We start from the raw sequence: 13,913 nt of genomic DNA, 5'->3' as shown, positions 1-13,913 counted from the left end.
TTGATACATTGCTTGTTTAATAGCATGTTGTTTAGTCTGCACTTATTTGAAGTTTTTTCCATTGTTCTTCCTGTGGTTAATCGCTAGTTTCATGAACATTGTGGCCAGAAAAGATGCTGGATATGATTTTAATCTTCTTAAATTTATTAAGCCCTGTTTTGTCTACTATGTGATCTATGATGGAGAATGTTTCATGTGCACATGAGAAAAATATATATTTTGCAGTTTGGGGATGAAATGTTCTAGAAATATCTATTAAATCAATCTACTTTAATTTGGCATTCAGGCCATTATTTCCTTATTAATTTTCTATCCACTGATGTGAGAGGGGTATTTAAATCCTCCATAATTATTGTATCATTGTATTTCTCTCTCTCTTTGTGACAGATGGAGGGACAGATAGGGACAGACATACAGAAAGGGAGAGAAATGAAAAGCATTATTTCTTCATTGTGGCTCCTTAGTTGTTCATTGATTGCTTTCTCATATGTGCCTTGACCGGGGGGCTACAGTAGAGCGAGTGACCCCTTCCTCAAGCCAGTGACCTTGGGCTCAAGCTGGTGAGCCTTGCTCAAACCAAATGAGCCTGCATTCAAGCTAGCGACCTTGGTGCTTCAACTTGGATCCTCCATGTCCCTGTCTGACACTCTGTTCACTGTGTCACCACCTGGTCAGGCTGTATTTTTTCTTTATGTCCATCAGTAATTGAATTATGCATTTAGGTGCTTCTGTTTTGGGTGTGTAGATATTTATGACTGTTAAATCCTCCTCTTTGGTTGTCCCCCTTATAACTATAGAATGCTCTTCTTTGTATTTCTTTTTACTTTCTTTTGCTTGTCAATCCCCGTACTGTTGTCCATGTTTATGAGTTATTTTCTTTGTTTAATCTCTTTATGTTTTTCACCTAGCCACTCACCTTCCCATCCCTTTTGACAGCTGCCAGTCTGTTCTCTGTATCTATGAGTCTGTTTGTTTCTGTTTGGTTTGATAGTTTATGTTGTTCATTAGATTCTAGTTATAAATGAAATCAAATGATACTTGTCTTTCTCTGACTGGCTTATCTCACTTAGCATAATACTCTCTAGGTTTGTTTATGTTATCACAAAAGGTAAGATTTTCTTCTTTTTATAGCTGAGTAGTATTCTATTGTGTAAATATACCACAATTCCCCCCCCCCACACTCAACTACTGATGGGAACTTGGGATGCTTGCACTGTTGTGGAGCCTAAACCAGTCATTAAATTGACTTTTAATGTTAAAATCTTACTGGTAGGAATTAATCCTAAAGAAATAATCACACACACAAACAAAGATCTATGTATTAAGCTGTTCCTCTTAGCATTGTATATTATAGCTAACCATTGGAAACTACTTAAGTGTCCAACAAAAAATCATTAAGAATATTTCTTCCCCAACTTCAGTCATTCTTGATTTTTCTACACACATAATTAACTTATACTTCTACTCATTTAACATTTTTCTTTAAATCGACTTTAAACCAACTGCTTTTATATATATATAAAAACCAACTGCATATATATATATGCACCTGTGATTCCACCTCTGCTTCTATTCCATTCCTCAGTTCATTCTGTTCACTAGATTCCACATATAAGAGAGATAATATGATATTTGTCTTTCTCTGCCTGGCTTATTTCATTTAGTATAATAGTCTTTAGGTCCATCCATGCTGTCGCAAAAGGTAAGATTTCCTTGTTTTTCACAGCCGCATAGTATTCCATTGTATATATGTACCACTGCTTTTTAGTCCACTCATCCACTGACAGACACTTGGGCTGTTTCCAGATCTTAGCTATTGTAAACAATGCTGCAATAAACATGGGGGGGTGCATTTCTTCTTTTGAATCAGTGACTTGGTGTTCTTAAGATATATTTCTAAAAGTAAGATAGCTGAATCAAAACGTAGTTCCATTTTTTTATTTTTTGAGGAAACCCCATACATTTCTCCACAGTGACTGCACAAGTCTGCATTTCCACCAACAGTGCATGAGGGTTCACTTTTCTCCACACCATCACCAGCACTTACTGTGTGTTGTTTTGTTAATGAGCGCTATTCTGACAGGTGTGAGGTGGTATCTCATTGTGGTTTTAGTTTGCATTTCTCTAATGATTAGTGATGTTGAACATTTTTTCATATGCCTATGGCCACCTATATGTCCTCTTTGGAGAAGTGTTTGTTCAGTTCTTTTTCCCATTTTTTAATTAAATTGTTTACCTTCCTGCGTGTTGAGTTTTAGAAGTTCTTTATAAATTTTGGTTAGTAACACCTTATCAGACGTATTGGCGAATATGTTTTCCCATTGTGTGGGTGGTCCTTTTATTTTGTTCATGGTGTCTTTTGTTATGAAAAAGTTTTTTAGTTTGATATAGTCCTATTTGTTTATCCTGTCTTATTTCACTTGCCCATGGACATAAATCAGCAAAGATATTGCTATGAGAGATATAGGAGAGTTTACTTCTTATGTTTTCTTCCAAAATGTTTATGGTTTCACGACTTACGTTTAAGTCTTTTATCCATTTTGAGTTTATTTTTGTGTATGGTGTAAGTTGTTGGTCTAGTTTCATACTTTTGCATGTACCTGTCCAATTTTCCCAACACCATTTGTTAAAGAGACTGTCTTTACTCCATTGTATCCTGTTACCTCCTTTGTCAAATATCAATTGGTCTTAAAGGTGTGGGTTTATTTCTGGGTTCTCTGTTCTGTTCCATTGATCTATATGCTTGTTCTTATGCCAGTACCAAGCTGTTTTGAGTATGATGGCCTTGTAGAATAACTTGATGTCAGGAAGTGTGATACCTCCCACTTTATTCTTCTTTTTCAAGATTGCTGGGTTATTCATGTTCTTTTTGGTTCCATATAAATTTTTAGAATATTTTTTCTATATCTTTGAAGTATGCCATTGGTATTTTAATGGGAATTGCATTAATTTGTAGATTGTTTTGGGTAATATAAATATTTGAATGATGCTTATTCTTTCTATCCATGAACACAGTATATGCTTCCACTTGTTTGTATCCTCCTTGATTTCCTTTATCAATGGTTTATAATTCTCTGAGTACCAATCTTTAATCTCCTTGGTTAAATTTACTCCTAGGTACTTTATTTTTTTTGTTGTTTCAATAGTGAAGGGGATTGTTTCCTTAATTTCTTTTTCAGGCAGTATATTGTCCGTGTATAAAAATTCCACTGACTTCTGAATATTAATTTTATATACTGCCACCTTGCTGAATTTGTTTATTAGGTCTAATAGTTTTTTGACTGAGCCTTTAGGGTTTTCTATGTATAGTACCATGTCATTAGCAAATACTGACACTTTTACTTCTTCTTTTCCAATTTGGCTGCCTTTTATTTCTTCTTGTTGTCTGATTACTGTGGCTAGGACTTCCAGAACTATGTTGAATAAGACTGGTGAAAGGGGGCACCCCTGTCTTGTTCCTAATCTTAAAGTGTTTGCTTTTAATTTTTGTCCATTGAGTATGATGTTGGCTGTAGGTTTATCAAAGATGGCCTTTATCATGTTGGGGTATGTTTTCTCTATTTCCATTTTGCTGAGAGTTTTGATCATAAATGGGTGCTGGATTGTATCAAATATTTTTTCTGCATCTATTGATATAACCATTGATTTTTATCCTTCTTTTGTTTATGTGATGAATCACATTGATTGATTTGCAAATATTGTACCAGCTTTGCCTTCCCAGAATAAAACCCACTTGATTATGATGTACGATTTTTTTCATGTATTGCTGGATTTGGTTGGCTAATATATATTTTGTTGAGAATTTTAGTATGTAGGTTTATCAGGGATATTGTCTTATAGTTTTTTTTTCTTTGTAGTGTCTACCTGGTTTTGAAATGCTTGCCTCATAAAAGGACTTTGAAAGTTGTCCCTCCTCTTGAATTTTTTAAAATAGCTTGAGAAGGACAGCTGTTAGTTCTTCTTTAAATATTTGGTAAAATTCACCTGTGGAGCCATCAAGCCCAGGACTTACATTTGTTGAGAGTTTTTTTATAACTATTTCAATTTCATTTGTTGTTATCAGCCTGTTTAGGTTTTCTGATTCTTCCAGATTGATTTTTGAAAGATTATATGTTTCAAGGAATTTATTCATTTCATCTAGGTTGTCCAATTTTTTGGCATACAGATTTTCATAGTATTTTCTTACAATCCTTTGTATTTCTGCAGTGTCGTTTGTTACTTCTCCACTTTCATTTTTAATTTTATTTATTTGAGTCCTCTCTTTTTCATGATGAGTCTAGTTAAAAGTTCATCAATCTTATTTACCTTCTCAAAGAACCAGCTCTTGGTTTCATTGATCTTCTGTATTTTTTTTTTTTTTTTTTAGCTTCCATGTCATTTATTTCTTCTCTGACCTTCATTATTTCCTTCCTTCTACTTCCTCTGGGAATTTTTTTGGTGTTTGTTCTTTTTCCAGTTCTTTTAGATGCAGGGTCAAGTTGTTTATTTGAGCTTTTTCTTGCTTCTTAAGGAATGCTTGCAGTGCTATGAATTTCCCTCTCAGGACTGCTTTTGTTGTGTCCCATAGATTTTGAGTTGTTGTATGTTCATTTTCATTTGTTTCAAGAACATTTTTATTTCTTCCTTGATCTTGTTGTTAACCCATTCATTATTTAATTGTTATTAAATAATGTTATTAGTGCTATTTAGCCTCCAAGTGTTAGAATGTTTTTCAGTTTTTCTATTGTAGTTGATTTCTAGTTTCATGCCATTCTGATCAGAGAAGATGCTTGATATGATTTCAATCTTCTTAAATTTACTGACACTCATTTTGTGTCCTAACATGTGGTCTATCCTAGAGAATGTACAATGAGCACTTGAAAAAAATGTATAATCTGCTGCTTTGGAATGAAAGGTTCTGAAGATATATATTAAATCCAGTTGATCTAGTATGTCATTTAAGGCTGCTGTTTCTTCGTTAATTTTCTGTCTGGAGGATCTATCCCTTGATGTTAGTGGGGTACTAAAGTCCTCTACTATTATAGTATTGCTGTTGATCTCACCATTTATGCCCATCAAAATCTGCTTTATATATTTAGATGCTCCTATATTAGGTGCATAGATATTTACAATGGTTATATTCTCCTATTGGATTGCTCCCTTTATCATTATGTAGTGACCTTCTTTATCCTTTACTATAACCTTTGTTTTAAAGTCTATTTTGTCAGATATAAGTATTGCTATCCCAGTTGTTTATTTTTTTTTCATTTCCATTTGGCGTGAAATTTTTTTTTTCATCCCTTCACTTTCAGTCTATGTGTATCTTTTGTTCTGAGGTGGGTCTCTTGTAAACAGCATATGTACGGGTCTTATATTCTTATCCATGCAGCTACCCTATGTCTTTAGATTGGAGTATTTAATCCATTTACATTCAAGGTTATTATTGATATGTAGTTGTTTATTGCCATTTTATTTTTTAGATCTACATTCCTCTTTTTCTAGATTATTTTTTTTCTTTGTTCGGTTTACAACAAGCTCCTTAACATTTCTTGCAGTATTTTTTTGTTTGTAATGAATTCCTTGAAGAGGTTTTTGTTGTTGTTGTTGTTGTTGTTTTTGTCTGGGAAGCTTTTTATTTCTCCTTCAATTTTACATGATAGCCTTGCTGGATAAAAAAGTCTTGGTTGTAGGTTCTTGTTTTGCATATTTCTGAATATTTCTTGTCCTTCTAACCTCAATTGTTTCTGTTGAGAATTCAGATGTCATTCTTATGAGGGCTCCTCTGTAGGTAATTAACTGATTTTCTCTTGCAGCTTTTAGTATTGTTTCTTTGTCTCTTGACTTAGGTATTTTAATTATGATATGTCTTGGTGTAGGCCTCCTTGGGTTGCTCTTTAATGGGACTCTTATGCTTCTTGAACTTGTGTGACTTTTTTCTTCATCAATTTAGGGATGTTTTCAGCTATGATTTCTTCAAGCAGGTTTTTTATCCCTTGTTCTTTTTTCTTCTGTTTCAGGCACCCCTATGATGTAGATGTTGTTTCTCTTCATATTGTCACAGAACTCTGTTAGAGTTTCCTCAGACTTTTTGAACCTCTTTTCTTTTTGCTGCTCTGCTTCTGTGCTTTTGTTTATCTTGTCCACTAAATTGCTGATGTCTCTGCTTCTTCCAGCCTGCTGTTAATTCCTTCTAGTGCAGTCTTCATTTCTGATACTTTATTTGTCATTTTTTACTGATTCTTTTTTATGATCTGAATGTCCTTTTTGATGCTTGCTATCTCTTTATTTAGTTGCTAATTTTGTCCATTCATTGTTGGTCTAAGATCCTTGAACATCCTGAAAATCATTGTTTTAAACTCTGCATCTGGTAGTTTGGTTTCTTTCATATCATTCAGTTCTTTTTCGGGAGATTTCTCTTACTGATTCATTTGGATTGTATTTCTCTGTCTTCCCATTTTGTCTGTGTATAGACCACTCATTTGGGTGTGCTATTTGTGTAGCTAGCTGAGTCTAGGATTGATGTTGTCTGCCTCCAGCTTCCAGTTGTGTTGTTTCTAGATCTTCTTGTGTTGGCATCAGCTGTTGTTTATAATCCACTGTGGGTTACTTGTCTGCAGCTACTGTTCTTTTTGCTGTTTGTGTGATGTTTTCTATGTCTTAGCTGGGTCAGGTGTGAGGAGCCCTTCCTTATGATACCACTTTAACAAGGATTGTTGTGTCTTGAACTGATGGTCTCCACATCTGGCTACTTGATGTGCCAACCCTAGACTTCCCTGGCAGAAACCTTGTGCAGACTAGTGAGGGCCACTGCCTATGACTGGACCTTAGTAACCTTCTTGGAGCCACAAGTGATCCAGAGTTTGTGGCTGCCTCTGCTGGGCCCAGGTGCCATTGTAAATATCAACTGCACTTCTAGGCTGGCTTTTATCTAATCTTGGCCTGGGAGAAAGTCCACTTAAAAGTTCAAGTGCCCCTGAGTCCCACTTTCTGCCACTTCTTACTGCTGACTGCTTGTTGGGCTTAGCACAGAAATTCAAGGATTAGGAAAGGTAGTGGATGTGGCTTTCCCTTTGGCTTCAGGTGTCATTCTATCCAAACTTTTTTTTTCAGACCTCAGTAGTGTGTTGCCGCAGGTGTCCAGTGCGTGTGGCCTTTGAAATCCAGAGATGTGGTTTGCCTGCCGGGCATGCCATCACTGCTGCAGGCCAGAAGATGATGACTGAGAATGTGGATGTTCCAACTGCCACCTCCCAGGACCAATTGGATTCAAACTCAATTTAATAACAATTACCTTGAAAAAGCAACTTTGGATTAAATAAGGAATCTATAAGCAAGGATCACTGAAGAAGCCACATGAAGATTGGTAGGAAGGGCGGAGATGTGGAAAGGGCTGCCCTGCTCCCAGGAGCAAGCAGCAGCCAGAGGAACTTTCGTGGCAGGGTGGGTTGCTCCGAGAGGTGTGGGTCCTCAGCCCCAGGGCCAGAGCTCCAGCCTAGAGATCCAGAGACTAGAAGAAGTGCCTAGACAGTATTTAGCTGAGAAAAAAGCCAGGTTACTGTTTGTGAGAAAGAGACACAGAACTCTCAGACACTGGCTCTGTCTTAAAGGGCCCACACAGAAAACCTCCTTTACAGCCACTTACCCAGGGCTCCAGTGGCAAGGAGAGCTGAAAGGACTGGAGTTGTTAGAGGAAAGTGTAAATGTAGAGGCCCAGGGAGAGACACTGTGGGGGAAGGCCACTCCAGTGCTGAGTCATTCTTTAATACTAAAGTGGCCATTTTTTCTGGAGAAGCAACACCTTTTGGTGGCACCAGGAAAGGGAATCAATTACCCCACCCACTGGTGTCTCTCCTGCTTCAGTCAAGGCAAAGGGTTGTTCAGAAGCAGAGGGCATGTCAGAGACACAGGTTTTGGGTCTGAGGCCTAAGCTACACCACCCCCTCACACTGCTATTTTCTTTTTTGTACTTTTTTACATTTTATGACAATGATTGTGCATTACTTTTAAACTAGGGAAGAAAATTTTATGTATAAGCCTTTTATTATGTTTCTAGTTGATGAGTCTATGAGCGAGGAATTGGCTACAGGTACCAGCTATACAGAGAAACATACAGCTCCACATACAGTAGGCAATGGCTGAGTATAGGGAAAACATGCTATCAAAATGAAGTCTCTTTCCCTTTGTTTAGTGTTCTTTTTGTCTCATGTAAGAATCCAATGGTTTCCCAGTGACTTAAATCAGGAGAATCAGAATAAGCTCCCCTGAGGACAGATTCTAATAAGATTGAGTGGTTTTGATTGAATTGTCAATAGCTGAGACCTCCAAGAGACACCTTAAAAGCCATACCTAGAGGCATTTTCACAGGGTTCTCCATTTTTACAGATGGGACCCTGCTTAGGATTCTAAGACTCACAAGAATCAGAAACAAATGAAAAATCCTTCTCTGTTCTCACTCATACATGAGCATCAATGACCAACTGAAATCTTACAATACTCTCTGGATAGAAAAAAAGTCAACCTGTCCTTTAAATAAAAAATCACTGCAGTGATGGTACAGGATGAATTAAGAAAATATAAGTGGGCCCTGGCTGGTTGGCTCAGTGGTAGAGTGTCGGCCTGGCGTGCAGAAGTCCCAGGTTCGATTCCCGGCCAGGGCACACAGGAGAAGCACCCATCTGCTTCTCAACCCCTCCCCCTCTCCTTCCTCTCTGTCTCTGTCTTCCCTTCCCACAGCGAGGCTCCATTGGAGCAAAGATGGCCCGGGCGCTGGGGATAGCTCCTTGGCCTCTGCCCCAGGCGCTAAAGTGGCTCTGGTCACAGCAGAGCGACGCCCCGGAAGGGCAGAGCATCGCCCCCTGGTGGGCAGAGCATCGCCCCCTGGTGGGCGTGCTGGGTGGATGCCAGTCGGGCACATGCGGGAGTCTGTCTGTCTCTCCCCATTTCCAGCTTCAGAAAAATAAAAAAAATAATAAAATAAAAATAAATAAAAATAAAAGAAAATATAAGTGATGTAATTAATAAAACATAAGTGATAATAAATTAGCATGTCTAATACTAATAATGAAAAAAAAGGATTGTTAATAAGTCTAAGCAAAAGAAGCCAAAATCTCTTTGTGAATATAAACATTGACCACCAAGTCTGACACAGTTTCTGACTTGAGTACAGAGGACTGAAATATAAGTGACACAGAGTCCCAGGCTTCAGAGAACTCAGACTAGAGCCAGGACAGCTGACAGTCAATGACATTGTCGACTAAGATTCTTTGTTAACACAGATCTGAAAATTTAGGCTCAAAGGTGTAATTCTTTTTTTCTTATAATCAACTTTTGCTATGTAATGAATATTTCTCATTCTTCTGTAGAGTTGTTTCTTTCTTTCTTTAAAAGTGTAAGTATGACTTTAATATCCTAACACTAAATAACGACAGAGCCCAATCTGAATAAACAGTCTTTTTTTTATATATATGTATTTTTTTATAATAATTTTATTTTTTTAATGGGGGGACATCAATAAATCAGGATACATATATTCAAAAATAACAAGTCCAGGGTATCTTGTCGTTCAATTATGTTGCATACCCATCACCCAAAGTCAGATTGTCTTCTGTCACCTTCTATCTTGTTTTCTTTGTGCCCCTCCCCCTCCCCCTTTCCCTCTCCCATTCCCCCCTCCCGCCCGTAACCACCACACTCTTATCAATGTCTCTTAGTTTCACTTTTATGTCCCACCTACGTATGGAATAATGCAGTTCCTGGTTTTTTCTGATTTACTTATTTCGCTTCGTATCATGTTATCAAGATCCCACCATTTTGCTGTAAATGTTCCAATGTCATCATTTCTTATGGCTGAGTAGTATTCCATAGTGTATATGTGCCACATCTTCTTTATCCAGTCATCTATTGACGGGCTTTTTGGTTGTTTCCATGTCCTGGCCACTGTGAACAATGCTGCAATGAACATGGAGCTGCGTGTGTCTTTACATATCAATGTTTCTGAGTTTTGGGGATATATACCCAGTAGAGAAATTGCTGGGTCATAAGGTAGTTCTATTTTCAGTTCTTTGAGGAACCACCATACTTTCTTCCATAATGGTTGTACTACTTTACATTCCCACCAACAGTGGATGAGGGTTCCTTTTTCTCCACAGCCTCTCCAACATTTGCTATTACCTGTCTTGCTAATAATAGCTAATCAAACAGGTGTGAGGTGGTATCTCATTGCCGTTTTGATTTACATTTCTCTAATAGCTAAAGAAGATGAGCATCTTTTCATACATCTGTTGACCATTTGTATTTCTTCCTGGGAGAAGTGTCTGTTCATATCCTCTTCCCATTTTTTTATTGGATCGTTTGTTTGTTTGTTGTTGAGTTTTATGAGTTCTTTGTATATTTTGGATATTAGGCCCTTATCTCAGCTGTTGTTTGAAAATATCATTTCCCATTTAGTTGGCTTTCTGTTTATTTTGATATCAGTTTCTCTTGCTGAGCAAAAACTTCTTAGTCTGATGTAGTCCCATTCATTAATTTTTGCCTTACTTCTCTTGCCTGTGGAGTCAAATTCATAAAATGCTCTTTAAAACCCAGGTCCATGAGTTGAGTACCTATGTCTTCTTCTATGTACTTAATTGTTTCAGGTCTTATGTTTAGATCTTTGATCCATTTTGAGTTAATTTTAGTACAGCAGGACAAACTGTAGTCCAGTTTCATTCTTTTGCATGTGACTTTCCAGTTTTCCCAGCACCATTTATTGAAGAGGCTTTCTTTTCTCCATTGTGTGTTGTTGGCCCCTTTATCAAAAATTATTTGACTATATATATGTGGTTTTATTTCTGGGCTTTCTATTCTGTTCCTTTGGTCTGAGTGTCTATTTTTCTGCCAATGCCATGCTGTTTTGATTGTCATGGCCCTATAATAGAGTTTGAAGTCAGATATTGTAATGCCCCCAGCTTCATTATTTTTCTTTAGGATTGCTTTGGCTATTCGGGGTTTTTTATAGTTCCATATAAATCTGATGATTTTTTGCTCTATTTCTTTAAAAAATGTCATTGGAAGTTTGATGGGAATTGCATTAAATTTGTATATTGCTTTGGGTAATATAGCCATCTTGATTATATTTATTCTTCCTAGCCAAAAACAAGGTATATTCTTCCATCTCATTATATCTTTTTCGATTTCCCTTAACAATGGTTTATAGTTTTCATTATATAAGTCCTTTACATTCTTTGTTATGTTTATTCCTAGGTATTTTATTTTTTTTGTTGCAATCGTGAAGGGAATTATTCTTTTGAGTTCATTCTCAATTGTTTCATTGTTGGCATATAGAAAGGCTATTGACTTCTGTATGTTAATTTTGTATCCTGCGACCTTACTGTATTGACTTATTGTTTCTAGTAGTCTTTTTGTGGATTCTTGGGGGTTTTCGATGTATAGGATCATATCATCTGCAAAAAGTGATACCTTTACTTCTTCTTTTCCGATATGGATGCCTTTTATTTCTTTGTCTTGTCTGATTGCTCTGGCTAGAACCTCTAGTACCACATTAAATAAGAGTGGAGAGAGTGGACAACCCCGTCTTGTTCCTGATTTAAGGGGGAAAGCCTTCAGTTTAGTGCCATTTAATATGATGTTAGCTGATGGTTTATCATATATGGCCTTTATCATATTGAGATATTTTTCTTCTATACCCATTTTGTTGAGAGTCTTAAACATAAAATTGTGTTGTATTTTATCAAAAGCCTTTTCTGTGTCTATTGATAAGATCATGTGGTTTTTGTTCTTTGTTTTGTTGATATGGTGTATTACGTTAACCGTTTTATGTATGTTGAACCATCCTTGAGATTCTGGGATGAATCCCACTTGATCATGATGTATTATTTTTTTAATATGTTGTTGTATTCGATTTGCTAGTATTTTGTTTAGTATTTTAGCATCTGTATCCATTAGAGATATTGGTCTGTAGTTTTCTTTTTTTGTGCCATCCTTGCCTGGTTTTGGTATGAGGGTTAAGTTGGCCTCATAAAATGTGTTTGGAAGTATTGCTTCTTCTTCAATTTTTTGGAAGACTTTGAGTAGAATAAGAACCAAGTCTCCTTTAATGTTTGATAAAATTCACTGGTATAGCCATCAGGGTCTGGACTTTTGGGGGAGGTTTTTAATGGTTTTTTTTATTTCTTCTCTACTAATAGGTCTGTTTAGGCTTTCTGCTTCTTCTTGACTCAGTCTAGGAAGGTTGTATTGTTCTAGGAATTTATCCATTTCTTCTAGGTTGTTGAATTTAGTGGCATAAAGTTTTTCATAGTATTCTACAATAATTCTTTGTATATCTACGGTGTCCGTGGTGATTTCTCCTCTTCCATTTTGGATTTTGTTTATATGAGTTCTTTTTCTTTTTTCCTTGGTAAGTCTTGCCAAGGGTTTGTCAATTTTGTTGATTGAATAAACAGTCTTTAAGAGAGACAATACAATAATATTAATAAAGGATGGTTTTGATTTAATTAAATCTTTCAAGTTAATAACAATACAGAGTCAAATAATCTTACAGAGATTATAATGGGGGAAAACCAGCATTTTAAAATTTCAGTTCTTATTTGAGAACAAGAACTAGAAAGTTGAAATGCCAATAGAATCATCTAGATCTGAGTTGAGTCTGTCAAAGGCTGTTTTGTTTCAGAAGATGCAGGATCCATAAGGAGTTATTCAAAGAAAGATAAATGTCCAGAGTTCTTGTATCCATGAAAGTCTCAGGGATTATACACATCCCCAAATACTCACATATACACACCTATACACACACAAAAGCAAACATAGTCACATTGTCTTAAATTGCTATTAATCACAACAAAGGGATCTTAGGTGCCAGGAGCTCTGAGGGTCAAATAGATGGTCCAGGACTGTTCTTCTAGGTCAACAGGGCCACAGAAAGTAAAAACATGTGTACATTGTAAATATTAAGGAGTGTCTGAAAGAGATGGGAGATATTGTGGAGGGGTTTTGGATTCTGTCTAGTGATATCCTCCAACTCAGCTAGACCATATAGCTAAAAATGAACTTAATTTTTGAAACTGCCCAACTGGTAACTCTGGCCCAGGCCAAGGAGTCATATAGTACTAATCCAAGTACATGGAGTTTCACAAGCAGATCTTGACTTTTTTTTTTTTTACTTAGAGCCAGTACACAGCACGAGAAAACCACAAAAGGCAGATATAACATCAGTCTATGTAAGTGTTCTAATATCACAAAGGAAACCCCATAAGGCTCTCCACTGATTTCTCTGCAGCGACTTTTCAGGCCAGAAGGCAGTCAGAGGACATCTTTTAGATGCTGTAAGTAAATAAGCTATAATCTAGAATAAATTACCCAGCAAGGTTATCATTCATATTTAAAGAAGAAATAAAGTTTCCCGAACAAGCAAAAATAAAGAAGTTTATATAATTACGCCAAGTTTATAAAAAATGTTACAGCATCTTCTTTAAGTAACAAACAAACAAATAAATAAAAATGTTTTTAAAAAGCTATAACCAGGATAAAGAAAATAATAGAAAGGGAAAAAGCTCACAGGTAAAGCTAAATATATAATAAAAATCAGCAAATTAGACATTTAAGCAGCTACTATTATGGTCAAACAAAAAAGGTATCAAACAATTCATGCTACAATAAGTAGTTAGAAAGTACACAACATAAAGAGAGCTAAAACATGACATGCATTACATAAAGTGTGGAGGGGACAGTAATGTAGTCCTTATACAATATGTTCAAATTTAAACGCTTATTACCTAAAATAAATTGCTATAGATATGGAATGACATACAGAAGCCTCATGGTAACCATAAATCAAAAGCAACAAAAGATATATAAAGAACAAAGGGAAAGGAACCCAAGTAAAATATTAAAGAGAAATGGCAAACCACAAGAGAAGTAGTCAGGAGAACAAAGGA

This window comes from Saccopteryx bilineata, chromosome 3, assembly GCF_036850765.1.
Source record: "Saccopteryx bilineata isolate mSacBil1 chromosome 3, mSacBil1_pri_phased_curated, whole genome shotgun sequence".
Taxonomy (NCBI): Eukaryota; Metazoa; Chordata; class Mammalia; order Chiroptera; family Emballonuridae; genus Saccopteryx; species Saccopteryx bilineata.
The sequence above is the reverse complement of the archived record's forward strand: the minus strand, read 5'-3'. Positions refer to the sequence as shown.